General features: G+C 53.5%; 1 protein-coding gene across 2 annotated transcripts in view; it reads left to right on the forward strand.

The window, feature by feature from the left end:
* The first annotated feature begins 15,566 nt into the window (after window positions 1–15,566).
* Window positions 15,567–16,147, forward strand: part of MAN1C1 (mannosidase alpha class 1C member 1) — a 56,797-nt gene continuing 56,216 nt past the window's right edge. For both annotated transcript variants that reach the window (XM_032132720.1, XM_032132721.1), the window contains exon 1: window positions 15,567–15,875. The gene's annotated coding sequence lies outside the window, so the exon portion shown is untranslated. The remainder of the gene's footprint in view (window positions 15,876–16,147) is intronic.

The raw sequence follows: 16,147 nt of genomic DNA on the forward strand, positions 1-16,147 counted from the left end.
ATGTGGCCCCGTGGGATGCACAGAGGGAGCAGGACCCGTCCCTGTGTGGCTGCTTTGGCCTCCAGATGAGGGTGTGAGGAGGGGGAAAAGAGGGGAGGTCAATGCTTCAGGCTCATCTGCGCACAAAGAGGAGCATCAAACCCCAAATCTCTTCACTGACAGCGTTCCTGAGTCACAAAGTGCTTCCCTCTGGGGGCAGCTGAGTTTGTGCAGTTGCCTTTTAGGTAAAGAGCCCAGCACAGCCCTGTGTGCTCAGCCCTCTGCAGCTCCCAGCTGCCCTCACCTCGGCTGGGAAGCACCTGGAGCATCCCTTCGGGGTGCTGACAGACGGAACCCGCGGGTGCCACCCCGTCCCTCCGCGTCCCCGCAGGGCTGCGGGCAGAGCAGGGAGGCTCTGCAGAGCCACCGCCCCCCCTCCCGCGGTGCTAACAAATATAAACCCACTAAAAGTCCATTTTTCAGCTGAAACTGCCTCTTCCAGGGTGAGCTGTCCCAGATTATGAGTGCTGAGCCCTCATGCATAACTGATGGCCCTGCTGAGGAACAAATTGATCCCTCAGTTCTGATGTGACCTTTTTTTAACTGCCAGTTAAGGAACTTTCAGCATCCATTCCCTTCTCCTGCCAGGGAAGGGAGGAGGAATTCACTGCTGAGGGGTGGCTGTGCCATGAAAAGCGGGCTGGGGGCTGCTGGCTCAGCTCCCCCAGCCCCACATTTCTCCAAGGGGGACGTGGGGTGACTTTGGTGCCCGTCCCTCCCCCGGAGCAGCCGCAGCAGCAGCAGCACGGAGGTGGCAGTGCTGTGACACGCTGGGCTGTCACCCTGCCTCGGCACGGGGTGTGGAGGGGCTGGCACAGCTCCTGGCAGAGCTGTAATTTCAGTGCCAAAGATCCATAAACTTCCACAGCACCGAGGGGACCCTGGAGCCCCCAGGAGCAGCTCCAGGAGCAGCTGGAATAACCTGGAGCCGCTTCAGCAGCTCTGACTGCGAGCAGTTTATCAGCAGCGAGCGGATCCTGCTCATGGCAGAGGGAGCCTTAATACTGCATTCATTCATTTCCTCAGCACCTCTCCTCGGTGCCAGGGGAGGGACGGGAGGCAGTGCCCGGGGCTCTGGGGGTTCGTTGTTATTTTTCCTCCCTGCTAAAAGCAGCCGTCCCCAGCGGGCCCCTGGCCCCGAGGAGAAATACGGGCTTTACAAGAAGGAGGGATGTCAAGTCATTGATATCCCTGCTCCTCCCTGGCACCCGCTTGGTGCTGAGCCAGCAGGTGAGAAAAAGCCTACTGAGACACCAAAATATTCCCCAAACACCTCGTTTGTCCCAAACTTTGGCCACGACAGTTTCGGTTTTGGAGCCACCGCCGCCGTCTCTCTGGGCACAGTGGGGGAGATGCCCTGGGGATTTTCCTTCTCTCCCTTCAAACCAGACACTGCAAACTCCACACCTCTCACTCTCTGCCACCAAGGGTTTGTTTTTTTTCACCTTTCCAGCCCTCACTCAATCCCTTCCTCAGCAAACACCCCAGCCTCCACGCCGGGCTTTTCCCGACGTTCCCTGCCAGCCACAGCGGCACTTTCTGTCTCAGCTGCTCCAATCCCACGGATGGCAACACCACTCCAGGCAAAGTTTTTTGCTTAAAAGCCTGGCTGATGATACTTTGCAGGGAGTTATTTGCCTTGTACCTTTGTGTTTCCATCTGCCTGCGCTGATGCTGCTGGAACAAACCCCGGACTCGCTGCTTGTCAGGGCTTGTTTTAGCTCCGAGTCCTCCTCCCTGCCAGCTCCCAGTGTGACATCCCAGCTCCCAGTGTGACATCCCAGCTCCCAGTGTGACATCCCAGCTCCCAGCCTGTCACTCGGCCACTGCCTCGATCACAGCCACGAGCCCCAGGTCTAATTAATGGAATAAAACGTGTAAAAGTACTAAATCTGCTCAGACGTGGCAATTCTATCACTTCTCCAACGCTGTCACAGCACGAGTAAAACTGACAGCAAGGAATAAAACAGTTGCGTCTCTGGCATTTTTTATTACTTTTAATGTGCTGTCCTTTTTTTTTTCTGTGAGTTACTGGAAATTTAAATTATAATGGTATGCTTCACTTAAAGAAAGTATCCATAGCAACAGGAACATCTAAATTATTGCAGGCTGATCACTTCTCTCCTGGAGTCACATCACACGCCTTTCAAAGGCAGTCCCAGAGGTGCAAGATTTTAATAGAATTTTTTTTTTTAACCTTTTTTTGCAAATAAACAAGCGGATACACAGCACTTTCTCCATCAATGCAATACCTACAGAAAGATCTAAAGTGAGTAAGTGCCAGCTCAATTTGCTACTCAGAGAGGGGGGCTCCAGGCTTGCTCTTGAATCAGAGACTTTTTCCTCTGAATCAGTGGTTATTCCGTGTGAAACTGGAGAATTTCTGTGCAGTTCAGCTGCTGGAAATTCTCTTGAACAGGGGGAAGGCAGCAGGGGAAGATCACTGAGCCTGCAGCATCGGAACTGTGCTTGTTTGATTCCAAGCTGGCCATGGGTTTATTTCTATTTTATTCTTTCTACTTGACAGGACAAAGGGAAATGGATGAAAACTCAAAGAAAGTGGGATTAGATGAAATATTGGGGAGAAATTCCTTCCCTGTGAGGGTGGGCAGGCCCCGGCACAGGGTGCCCAGAGAAGCTGTGGGTGCCCCTGGATCCCTGGAAGTGTTCAAGGCCAGGTTGGAGCAGCCTGGGACAGTGGAAGGTGTCCCTGCCCATGGCAGGGGTGGAATGGGGTGAGTTTAAGGTCCCTTCCCACCCAAACCATTCCATGATCCCCTAGAAAACAACTTCTGCTTGACATTTCAAAGGCGATGGGTGAGAGAACACCCAGGTATTTTGCTCCCTCCATCTGTGGCTTTTGGGCTGAGGCAGTTACAGCTTTCCACCCTTAAACAAATTCCTTCGCTTTAATCACGGCAAAAGCCCGAGTGATGCACGCGCCGAGCTGTCAAACGTGAGAAACAAACTCGCTGGAAGAAATAGAAAGGCTTTTTTTTTCTTTAATTCCAATCTCAATTATAGGAATCAAATGCGTCATCTGGATCAATAGTAGGTTGAGATTGCTCAGCCAGGAAGAGTTTAGATATAAAAAGCTGCAGCTGAGAGCCTTCCTCCGAGCTCATGTGTTATTGTAAGTGAAACGATGACAGTGAGCCATGTTTGCAGCCTCCCTTGGACAGCTCAGGGTAAGAACAAAGCTTTGATCAATGTCCTCGTGTGCAGTAACAGGATCCTGAGTCCAGCCAGATCTTATCGTGGTCAGGAGCAGCAGGGATTCGCCTTTAATGTCCTTTGATCCCCACTGCCCCGTGGTCATCGCATCCTGCGGGTCTGCAGTTCACGCAGATCTGTTTGCAGAGACCGTGCAAATCACAGGGGAAAGAGGCAGCCTTTAAAAATACGGGATATTCCTGCTCACTTAACCTCTGTCCAACAAGAGCTGATGTGCAGAGAAGTGGCTGTGGCTCACCCAGCCCAAAGGGAAACGTTAAAAACCGGGGAAGTGTGTCAGAATTCCTTGGGTGATTTGGTCGGTTTGTAAGGAAGGGTGGAGGTGGCTCCCTGTCCGTGGAAAAGGGGAGGGCTGCAGGTTTTGGGCACGGGGTTATCAGGGTGACAGCAGCAGAGGCAGTGACAGGAGCCAGGTGCATCTTCCATCAGCGACTTTCAGATCAACTTGGTTTCACATGGGAGTTAAAAACAGTCAGCACAGAAGGTGGGTGGTTGAAGAGGGTTGAGAATGATGCAAAAAATCTGCTGGACCGGCAGATCCGGCTCAGGTTTGAAAATCACCCTCTCCACAGCTCCCGTGAAATCACCTTTTAATGAAGAGCCTGAAACAGGAACCTGTAATTTCGTGGTTGGTGCACGAGCCAGAGGATGATCCAGCTGACTCTGGCAGAGCTTTCCTGCAGCTGTGGTCCAGCTGGAGTCAGGAATATTTACTGGCTGTTGAGCATGGCTCACCCAGAAATCCACAGCCCTGGCCTGCAGAGCCAGGCACGGAGCTGGAGCATCACTGCCCAGGCTCAGCTCCCTCCCAGCTGTTCGGCATCAGGTCAGGCTTCCCCCTCCACAGCTGGAGCCCTTTGACTCACAGTTTCCCCAAGTCCACCTCCTCACCTCTCAGAGGAACCAAATAAATCCCAAAGCCACGGCCACAGGCTCTGGAGAGGATTTGTCACTGTGGTATGGGGCTGTGCTGCTCTGCTGGCGATTTGCTTCTTATATGGGGCCAGATTTGATCCCCCACATTTGTGTTTGAGGTTTGATGGGTCCATGAGAGTTTGGGGGGCAGTGGGTCGGCAAAATGTGGTTGTGTGTGAAAAGAGCCAGTGCTGGGCAGGCAGGAGCTTTGCTTTTAGGGGACATGAGAGGCTGGACTTGTTTTTCATGCTGGTTAAAGCATCGTGATCCAGCCAGCGGCTGCTGGTGTATATCAAGATTAAATTGGGGAAGGTCTGTCAGAATCTGGGTCACCTGCTCCTCTGTGGTCTCCCGTTTATATTTCGAGCTGGCCTGACTCACGTCTGTGGAATGCGATGGGAGAAGTGGGAAAGCTCCCGGTGCAGTTATTCAAGGGCTGCAGACAGGTAGGAACACACGAGGCATTTCCCAGCCCTGACAGGAGAGGCTCGGCTGCCACACCGGCTGTGCATCACCGCTGCTTCCCCCTGCCCCTGACGCTTTGAGCCTCTCCAGTTCTGCTTTTCGCGTCCTCAGGACGAGAGCGTGGGCTCTGAGGTGGGGATGAGACGGAGCAGCCCAGGCTGGAGCTGCTGCTTGCAGTCCCGGGCGTTCCCTGTCTCGTTACCCCCATTGCACGAGGAGGTGCACTAGTGCCGAGCCCCAAACTGCATCCCTTCCTCTCCCACCTGACACAGCAGCTCAGAGAGCTGCAGACAAGTCTAAAGCTCAGTTGTTTGCTCAGAGGAGAGGTCTGGGCTCCGGCTGAGTGCCCGAGAGCCCCGGGGAGAGCTGCCTGCGGCTGCCGGAGCCGCGTGGTGCCAGCGCGGGGCTGGCCCTGGGCACCGAGCCCTGCGCTCCGCAGCGAGCCCGGGCTCACGGCAGCCCTGGCGGTGGAGGAGAGTCTGGGACGGGGCTGCTGAGGGCAGGGAGCAGGCTGACCAGCCCCAGGGGTGCTGTGTGTGTCCCCACGCCGCCTCTGCCGCCGGTGTGACCCCGCTCTCAGCCCCGCTGCGGTGCCCTCATTGTAACCCGCAGGGAGGCAGGGGTGTCCCTGCCCTTGGGTTGTCACTGCTCCTCCGGTGCTGGCCCTGCCGGCCTCAGTGAAATGTCATTGAATCCGTCTCTTCCGAGTGATTAACCTCCCTCAGAGCCTCAGGATGAGCCACACGCTGGGCCAGGAGCTGGGAAATGTCCGGGCTGAGCATCCCAACCTGCCCCGTGCCTCCTGCCGCAGCTCCGAGCGAGCAGGGAGTGACAAAGGCTCCTTTAAAGCTGCCTGCCCTGATGAGCTCGGGCTTTATCTGATTTGGGCTATCTCAGGGACGTGCTGGAGTGATAACACAACACATTATCTGCAGGGGAGCTCCTGGCTGTGTGTGAGAATCAGTAACGGGGGGAACCATTCTCAGTGCCTGCTCTGGCTGCACGGACACGGCTCAGAACCTGTGCCGAGCTCCAGGCTGCCACCTGAACTATCAGGGCTCTTGAAAGCCACACACAGCTTTTCAAACTTGTTTTTTAAAAATAATTTCCTCTCTCTGAAAGGCCTCTCCAGCCCTGGCACAGCCCCATATTCCCTCTCCTCCTAACAAAGTTTGATCCAGCAGGTGCCAAACTCCTTCTAAAGAGCGAGGAGGTGGCAGCTGCCTCGAGAGGAAAGCCCCTTCCTTGTGACCCGAGTGCCATCAGCCATGTGATCATCAGCCCCTGGGTTTTCCTGCTGTCTCTAGGACTCTCAGCAAAAGGATGTCTGAGAGCTTAAGTTCCTCCTCTTTTATCTCTCAGAGCTCAGAGCCAGCACCGGGGTGTTCTAGGATGAAGTGCAAAGAGCCCTGAGCAAGTTTGGGGGAAAGCTTTGGAAGCAGCCCGTCAGCCAGGCATTAAAGGCTGAGCTGGGTTTGCCTTGGGCCGTGCACTCACAGCCTTCCCTGGGCTCTGCAGGCTTCTCCCAGGGTTTGGGATGCTCCTGGGTGCTGCAGTTCCGTGTCCATCCCACAGAGGAGGAGTCCCAAATCCTCCCTCCTGTCTGTCACACGGCCCAGGGCTGTCCCTGAGGGTCACTCAGTAGCCTGTGCCAGGGTGATGGCTGGGACGGCTGACAAATGGAAGCAGACACAAAGCAACAACCTCAGATCTGCAGAGGTGACATCGCTCCTCCCTCCCAGGCAGCTAAAAATGAGCAATTCCAGCCTCCCTCCCCATGTCCTGCACAGCATTCCTTGTGCTCCAAGGGACATCAGCCTGTCCCAAGCGTCTCTGGCCTCCAACAGACCCAACACCTGGGGGAAAATCACCAGTGGAGAGTTGGCATTGCAGTGACCCAGGCTGGACCATGTATCCCACAGGTCTTACCAAGAAATTTTGAGGGTTTTTTTCCCTTCCCAAAGCCAGTACAGGAGGACACAGCCATGAGACGTTAATTTCCCTACCTGTCCCTTCCCCCAAGACTCCTCAATCCTTCCCTCCCTCGCATTCCTGATACCCGGCAGGTATTTTTATAATCCCGTAATTGTTGTTTTCCCCAGCTCCCATTCTCTGTGTTCCAGCCTGGCCAGAGCCTTTCCCATCTGCATGCAGCCTGCGTGGCTGGAGCAGCCCCTCAGAGACCGGCACGAACACCTCCTCTCCCCTTCTTTGGGCACTGGTGTGAGCTCACTGCTCGCCCACACATGGGGTGGGGACAGGGACAAGGCACCGACCCGGACAGGAGCTGTTGGGGTCCCTGAGGAGGATCTGCTCAGGCTGGGTGAGGATCCAGGGAAGATATTTTTGTTTTTTCCACATGGATTAAGCATTGCTCTGCGTGCGGTTTTAAAGGAGGAAAAGGAAAGATGAAATAGAAGTGGTTCTGTGGGTGCCTGTAGGAGATTTGTCATTTCAAGGGATCTCTTGGATAATGTGGAATGATGAGTCTGAGCTGGGACCACACGGAGACACCAGGAAGGAAAAACATTTCCCTGCTTCACACCAGCAGCATAAAATTGTTTCATTTTCTACCGACCCAGGAAAAATTGAGAGGACACTGAGGGCGTTTCTGAATGGACCTGGAGGGTGAAACCTCCCTCTCCCACCAGCAGCAGGGGCTGTGCTGGCACAGTGCCACCAGTAAAGAGCCCTCATCAGGTCCTGGGTGATACTGGAAGAGAAAAGCCCTCAGTCAGGGGACTGCCGAGCCCTGCCCAGCGCTGGTGCCGTGTCTGTGCCACAGGACGTGTTCTGCTTGCGGATGCCACGAGGAACACGGGACATCAGACTGGCAAAATGACAACAATTCGGTGCAGACCTCTCCAGGCTCCGGTTAAATATAGTGCAGACAGTGATTCATCCCAGCCAGCTTGGGAGTGACCTGTTTTGCAGGTCGGCACAGATGAACTTCACCCTCAAGGTGACTGAAAAGTTATTTTGGGCTGCAGAGAACCCTCTCCTTATTTCAGTGTTTGCCAGGGAGTTGGTGCAGTGCACAGCTGAAGGGGGTTTGGCCTTGAAGAGGGATATGGGCACCCAGGGAAAAGCTCATTTCTAAAACAGAGCAACAGTCCTGCCTTTCATGGGGAAAAAATAACCTGCAGAATAGGCCTGTGACAGCAGCACATCTGCAAAGTGCGCGTTCATCTTCTGTCACAGCTTTAGCTGCCGCCTTCCCGCGATCATTTAAAATCCTAACTCCTGCTCCTGGCCTGGGTTCCAGTGGTGGGACACAGGAACTCCCACTCTGGGAAGGCTGAGCTCCACGGGAGCTCTGTTTTCCTGGTTTGGTTAATGGCTGGAGAGAGAAAAGGGTAACTCTGTAATTTGGCAAAGCAATGCACAGCCAAGCGCTTCAACAGCTTTGGCTCCTCTCTGCAGGGAACAGAAATATATTTATTGGAATATCTGCCCCATTAACCTTATCTTTCCTTCTTCTCTACACATTATTGACCTCTTTGAAAGTGGTTTAAATTCTGCTCACCTCGACAGCCCCTGGGGAGGGGCTGCACCTCCCAGGGATCTGTGCAAAACACGGGAGGAATTTCTCCCAGTGGATCACCTGGTTCACTGCAGAAAGGGGCTGGTGGCACCTGAGAGGTGCCAATAAAACACTCTGTGTAAAAATCTCCACAGAAGATTCTCCTGACGGGCTCCACCCTGAGCCACTGCACAGCTGAGGGATGATTTCAGCCCAGCCTTAGAAGCCACCTGAGGATGGCCAATGGATGCTGCTGGGAGCTGGATTTTCATTGCCATTTTAAAGGACTTTTAGCTCTCTGGAAATGCTTCTTTTTTCCACTATAATGGCAATATTTGTGTTATCCCATTCAAATGCTCTGAGGTGTTCTGATTTCTCTTGGCCTGGCTCATAGCAGCCCGGTTCAAAGGCATTAAAGGGAAATGAGCTCGGCACCAAGGGAAGGGGGGAAACACCTTTCCCTCCAAGAGGGATCTGTTTGCTGGCTCTGGGATGGCACAGGCTGCTCAGTGACCATGTGCAGGGCAGGGACTCTGCAGCCAGCTCAGGGTCTCTCTGCAGCCCTTCAGGAGCACAGGAAACAGTTGAGAGGGGCTGAAGGTTTGACCCAGGGAGTTTATCAAGGCTTTCCTACACAGAGTCAGAATCCAATTAAAGTCAACAGGGTTGGGCAGTAACTTATCCTCTCTGTGGACAAATGGCCAGAGGAGCTCTGTGGCTCATGGAGTTATCACTTGCCATTAAGTCTAATAACTCTGATTAATCTGACCCAAAAGGGTTTTATACTGTTATCTCTTGGTGAAAAAACCCCAAACCTCTGACAGCTGATTTGATAAGGGTTTTTGCAACGTCCATAAACTGGTGGGGTTTAGTCTTTGACTTGTCTCCTAAAAACAAATGTCCTCTGTGCAGCTCTCCACATGGTTTATAGGAAATTGGGGTTTTTCCCCCCAGTATTTTTAACAGATTGCTACAGAGCAGTGAATTAACCCCTGGGGTCTGCTAACCACAAGCTGGAAATGTATCCTAAATTATTGTAGCACTTATCTATTAGTCCAGAAGAATTCACACACTGATCCTCATCTGGAGCTCTCCGCGTTGGGAAAGATCCTCTTCAGACCCGACCAGAGCTGAAAGCTGCCCCAGCCCTGCTGAAATCCCAATTATTGATGAGGGGACAGCCCAGGCAGAGGGGACAATGCAGGAGCTGTTCCTGAGGAGCTCTGAGGCATGGCAATGTATGGCTGTGCTTCATCTTTGGCCAAAACACAGAGCAGAACTGAAAGAATTCTTTTTCTTTTTGCCTTCTGGTCTGTGGACAGTGAATAGGATGAGCAGAAAGGTTTCTCCTCCCCTGCTCCCACAGGAGGATTCATCTCCCCAGCATTTGGAGATGTTGGTCCCTATTTTCTGGCTTGCCTTGAAGTCCACTTGCAAATGTGTTTTTACGATGAAAGAAGGGGTTTTTTTGTGAAATGTGCATTTGTTTCAACGTCCTTGGAGTAAACTGAGCCTAGCCCTTGGAGGAGAACAGGGATGGCTGCTGGAGTGTGAGGAGGTCTCTGGATGCAGGATTGAAGATGGATTGTGCACGTGGTCATCAAATAAGTTGAAATTCAACCTTTGGGAGATTATTTTCCTTAAAAACGAAACCAGTCCTTCACGACTTCTACAAAGCCCAGCAGTTTCCAATGACATTGCTCTGGTTGGCTCCTTCTGTGGCTGGAAAATTCCTGTGTTTTCTCAAACAGGGTCCCCTGGCTCATTTCTGGGCTGTGCTTGGTCCCCATCGATGTCTGAGGACATTGTCACCTCCTGGGTTCTTTCCAAACAGTTCAGGGGTCTGCAGACTTCTTAGGAAACATTGAATAGCCAGATTTTACCTGAAAAAGAGAGGAGATCTTCCAGCTTCAGACAACTCCAGACAGAATCCTGCCACAGACAGCAGGTGGCTCATTCCCAGGGGCCATCGGGGCCAAATCCACTTTGGATTGACTCCAGATGCTTCTTTGACTCAAACCAAATATTTAAGTTTGCTTGAAGATCGTTGGGTTTTCTTAATTCCTCTGTTTGTCCAAGACTGGGTTTGTTTCTCTTTCACCAAGTTCCTCCCTAATTTGCCTTCGGGTCTGGTTTGCCTGAGCTGCATTTCCTGGCAGGTGAAGTCTTTGGCTGAAAATTATTCTTAGACCTTTCCCACTTGGGATCTTATTTCTGAAGCCATCTAAAATAGGCTGTTGCTCCACATTCGCAAGAGCAAACTCATGGCATTCCTCTGGCCCTCTCCTTATTTAAGCAGGGGAAAATGGAACACAGACGTTCTGATGATGCTGATTTTAATGAAAAAAAGGGGGGAAAAGCTGCAGCCTGCTCCATTAGTCACCTGGTGTTACAGGAAAGTAATAAATTGAAATGTTCCTGCTCTCTCCTCCATGCACCTTATGTTGTGTTTCTGCCTTTGTACTATTTTTCAGCGTGTTTGATATTTTCCCTGGCACACAGGAGGCAGGATTGCTGAGATGTAGGCCTGTACCATAATTAAGCAAGATTCCTCCTCCTGTGAGAGCTCATTCCTACACAATTCCGGTGTGAGGGACTCAGAACAGGTTGTTATCTCAGATGTGAATGGGTTTTTTCCCCCCTCTTCTGGGATAGAACACGAGTCTGGCTGAGGTGATGGGCTTTACGTTGTGCAAATGTCTCCCTCCTGCCTGCAGAGAACCGTTGGAATTCTCAGCAAGGCTTCTGTGCATCCCTAAGTGTGACTCTTAACTCAGATAATTAATATCTTCTACGTAGAGAAGAACGTGGAGTTAACAGCAAAGCAGCCAGACCTGCAGATCAGCGTGTGATGATGCCCCTGAATTCAGAGCTTTTTGGGGCTAATTATCCCATTTTCTGTGGCCCGAATGTGGCTGTAGCATTTCTGCAGCTCCAGGTGAGGCAGCTGCTTTCTCTGCCCTGGCCATTCACTCCTGACTGGCAGAGAGGGGGCTGAGGAACCCCTTTTTTGCAGGTTTAGCTCGCTAAAATTCTCTGAATGAAATCAGGGCAAGCCCCACTTCCAGTTTATCCACTTCTGTAACTTCAGCCTGCAAGGGTCCTCCTTGGCAGCACAGGATGGTCAGGAGGTGCTGAGGGGGTCATTTGAAGGAGGAGGAGAAAGGCTGCTCCAAAGAACATCTTTCCACGCCTTTATCCTTCTCCTGCCTTCCTTTCCCACTTTATTCATCAGTTTTCCCCCACCTTGTGCGGGTCGGCGCCCCAGGCTGTGTCAGCTGAATTCCTCTGGGTTCTCCAGCCACCCCGCACAGGTGACACTGCTGTGGTTGGATTACCATTACAATTCAGCCTTTCAGGTGTTTAGTTAGAGTAATTCCTGCCCAAACAACGCCGGTAATCCCTCAGAACGTGGTTTAATCTGACAAGCAGTCCTGCCCCTCACTCCCAGCTCCTGGAGTAACTCGAGGCAGCAGCACTCAGCACCCCTGCAACGCACGTTCAGGGAGCAGATAACGAGCTGCCTTAATTACCCAGCCTTCTCCGCAGCCTCCTGTCCTCTGCTCGTATTTCTAAAGCCTTAAAATAATCGATACCACACAGATTTCTCCTGTCCAGAGTCATTACAGGCCATCAGGGATTGTTTTGCTCATTCTGCCCGCAGTGGAGATGCGCCCTGCTCGGAGAAGCTCCGGGCTGTTGTTTGCAGAATGCCTCGGCCAGGTTTCAGTGTCTGGGCTTCCCCTTATCTGATCCCAAGCAGATAAACCAGGGGCAGCTGCAGTGGGCCTGACACAATTAATAACACCAGCCCGTGCCGCTTTCGGGGGAGGAACAGCGGCTTTGGAAGCTCTGTCCTTCCCCAGACATTCCCGGCTGGACCGCGGGTGAGGCAGAGCCGGGTGGGAGCAGCGGGAGCCGCTGTGCCAGCGGGATGCTGAGATCAGGCTGCGGAGAGCTGAGCCCCAAACTGGGCTGCACGGCCCTGTGGAGTGTCAGAAATGCTGGGAGACGGCTCCTTGTTCTGTCAGCCCCGTGCTTGTTCCCCGGGAGGGGAAGGATCCCTTCGCTTCCACGGCTGGCAACTCCAGCAGGGTTTGCTGTCACCGCCTGCGCTTTGTAGTAGCTATCAGCAGGGTTTAGGTGTCTGGTTTACACGCTGGGGCTGCCCTGTTGTAGGGATGCGCTCAGATGTACGATCCCTTTCCACTACAGGGGAACAAGGCTGGGTTGTTGGGTTGATTTTCTTTTCCTTTCCTTTTCGTTCTTCCTTTTCACTCCTTTCCTTTCCTTCTTTTCCTTTCCCTCTCTTTCATTTCTTTCATTGACTCCCTTCTTTTCCCTTTTCCTTCCTTCCTCTGGCCTCTCCTTTCCCCTCTCCCCCTCTTCCCCTTCCCCTTCCTTCCCTCCCCATCCCCAGGCTGTGTTGGCTCTGCCCCTGCTGCCACTGCCACAGAGCCTCTCTCCCATCTGCCTGCTCCATCCTTTCGTGGCTGCGATGCCCAAAAATCCCCGTCTGGAGCCATTCTGGGAGCCAAAGAGGGTTTCTGGAGTGCTATTCCAGCACTGGGATTCATCCTGGCTGCTCCCGCAGCCAGAACCAGGAGTGTTTTCTGCTCTGAGAGAGGAATAAACATCGAGGCTCTTTGCAAGATAGTCTGGAGGCTCGAGTGCAATAATCGGGCCAAGCTCCTTTGCCCTGAGTGTCATCTATCACTCTGTAGTTTGCTTCCTCACAGAAAGGTGGATATTAAATTCTATTTTTCTTACGCCCATTAAAAAAAAAAAAAAGTAATTTTCTCTAAATTATTTCTTCCAGAGCTGCTAAAAAACAAGAATCATAATGCAGCAGGACCCCCATTTCCCCAGTAATTACACTCTGCCTCCTAACTCCTTCAACACCAATTTCTCGATTTATTTGCCTTCCGTCTGGAACTGCAGTCACAGGCAGAGCTGGGCTCTGTCTTATTATTGCACAGACAAAATTGTTTTTAAAATGTAATTAAACATTTACCTTGAAGACAATGCTTTGTCTTCTTTAAGAAGCATAATATCTTAATTTAACCTAATCTAGAAAACCTTCCATTTCCAAGCTTTTACCTCCAAGACAATGTTATGCTAAACACAAAGCAAAACAAAAAGATTTCCTAATTTAACCTAATTAAAAGATAAGCCTCCAACTTTTCCACCGCCGCTGCCTGGAATGAGGAGTGAGGCTTTGGTTTGCTCAGAACTGCCTATTTTATCATCCCTCTGGTTTGTTCTCTGCTGTCGATTTTTGTTTATTATCCTCCTTGATGCCCCCAAATCCTCTTAGGAAGTGGAGCTATCCAACCTTTCCCATCCTGGGGCCATCCCTAAGAAGATCAAGGGACCACCACCACTGGAACAGCAGAGAGTTTTGGTTTGGTGGGCTTTTCTTTGGTTGGCTTGGGTTTTTTTTTTAAATAAGGATGAGACAAAATGCAGCCTGGCTGCTGTGTGAGGTTTCCCCAGGGAAGAGGAGGTTTAAGGAAGGTGAAGGATTATTTCTGTACGGTCCGAGGTGAGGTGTGGGGAGAAGGCAGGTGGGAAGCCCACGGTGAGATGGTCTCTGGCTGGTGCTGGTCCCCGGGGGATGCCCGAGGTAGAAGCCCTGCCAAAATCCATTCCTGCTCAAAATAATGGAACTGGCAGCTGCCTCGCAGGGTTCTCCCCTCCTCCCGAGCAGAGCCAAACCCTCCTTCGCAAGCCGCTCCCGCGGGCCGTGAGGAGCCTGTGGAGCATCTGCCGTGCCCCGGGAGCGCCGGTGCCAACCCGCCAGGACGGAGCAGCCTCATCCTGCCCTGCTCTCCCTCGTGGTGCAGCCACAGGGCAGGAAGGGAGAGCGGCTGTGCCGGGCTGGCTCCAGCAGCTGCTCCGAGCAGAGCACGCCGTGCCCGGGCCATGGTGCCCGCCTCTCCCTCACGCTCAGCAGGCCCTGCCTGCGAACCACGGCGGAAAGAGCGATTTCAACCCCAAATCATCGAGATGCAAATCCGCCTCGGAGGGTGGCCACCTTCAAGGTCTGCCGGGCAGCCACTGGAGCTAAAAAGCATCACGGTTTTTTGGGGTTTATTTGGACTAAACCTGCAGCAGCTGTGGAGATGAGGGGAAGGTGAAGTAGGACGATCGCCAGCCTGGGGTCAAGGGCAGCTGCACAATCCTGTCATGGCACCTGCTTTATATGCCTTAAAGCACTTTTCACAGGAAAATGACAATATTAGCTGTGTTTCTGATTCTCAGAGAGCGTGGGGCCCTGCAGCACGCTGCCGGCAGCCCCAGCCATCAGCTCAGGTATTTGTCCCCTGCGGTGCCGGTTATTGTGCAGGAGGCACACACTGAGCGCAGGCAGACGCAAACAGCAGATGATTTCTTCCCTCGTAGCTCCAGCTCCTTTCCAGCCTACAAAATGTTCCCTTTTAGCTCTTCCAAGTTTAGTCACAGCCGTTCCCTGGTGGCTTCGTTCACCCTTTCCTGGGAGCCTCATCCTGCCCCCCTCCACCCATCCAGTTATTCCTGAGGGGTTTCAGATGCCTCTGGCTGTGGGTTATGCCCCTTTTTTACCTTTCATTGCTAGTTTTGCAGGTTTGAGTGCGTTTTTTGCTACATTTATGAGCGGAAACTCTGGTTCACTGTCTTCCCCTCTGGTACAGTACTAACTCACAGGGTCACTCAAATTTACCTGGTGACACGTTGAAGGTTAAGGTGAGGATTTAAGGATTTGGGATTAAGATGTGCTTCACGGCACTTGGACCATGGGCTCGTATAAAAAAAAAAGGGGTTCCCAAGATGTCTCCAGCCCCTCTCCGAGACTCCTGCTCCCCTTCTCGTGCCAGGCAGGGAGGCAGTGCCCTCAGGGCCGTGGAACCCACAGGGTACGGGGCCCTTCATGGGGGAATCTGTGGGTAAATCGGTGCCTCAGATCCCTCACGGGGCATGAGGTTCGGGAACGGTGGCGCCAGCCCTACCCACACCTGTCGAGCCCTCACAGCCTCTGGAGCCGCCCCGCGCCCGCAGCCCCTTTTTAAAGTAGCGGCGCCCCCCCTCCGCCAATCGCAGCGCGGACGGGGCGTTCCTCGCAGCCAATGGGAAGCCGCGGCTGAAGGAAAGGGGCGGGGCCACCGCTCTCCGAGCTCGAGCCGGGCAACTGTGGTAAACAAGGGGGCGTGGCCCGCGGCTATCCTGGCGCGGGCAGCAGCCAATGGCAGAGGCCGGGGGAGACGCACCAGCCAATAGAGAGCGAGGGCCGGCGGAGCCGCGCGCGCTGATTGGCTGGCGCGGGCGCGGAGTGACCGTTGGCGGGAGGGGGCGTGGCGGGGGGCGCGGCGGGGGCGGGGCCGGGCGCTGTCGCAGTGAGCGGCGGGGCGGGCGGGGCTCCCGCGCTGCGCGTGAGGGCAGCGGGCAGCGCTGCCGCGCCGGGCCCCGCGCCGGGCACGGAGCCGGGCGAGAACAGAGCCTCCCGAGTAGCTGGGCGCAGTTAGGTGCTTCCCTCCTGCATGCTCGGATGGGCAAGGAGAGGAGCTGTCCCCTGGAGAGCGCAGCCTCTTCCCTCTCCTAATTGAACGGGCACCCGGGAGCGCTGGCAGCAGCGAGGGGCTGTCGCTTTTGGGATGAGCGGGCAGGACTGAGAAGATTTTGCTCACTGTAGGAGCCAGAGAGGCTTGGATTTGTCAGAGGGGTGAGTAAACAGCGCTAGGGGTAGGAGAGCGTCCGCCCCAGCGGGTGTGACGGTGCTTGGGGGCAGCGCTGTCCCTGCCCGCAGGAGAAGCGGCGATTTGGGGGTCGCACGTAGGGTTTCAAGCCGTGTCCTGCTGCCTTGCGGGGTCTGAAAGTAGAGCTCTGTCTCTTCCACAAGGAGAGGATTTGTGTGGGGGGGGTGTATAGATAACTCTACCAGACAGAGATTTGGGAGAAATTTGCCGGGATCTATTTAGCAAAACCAAAACCCGT

This window comes from Corvus moneduloides, chromosome 23 (assembly GCF_009650955.1).
Source record: "Corvus moneduloides isolate bCorMon1 chromosome 23, bCorMon1.pri, whole genome shotgun sequence".
NCBI lineage: Eukaryota > Metazoa > Chordata > Aves > Passeriformes > Corvidae > Corvus > Corvus moneduloides.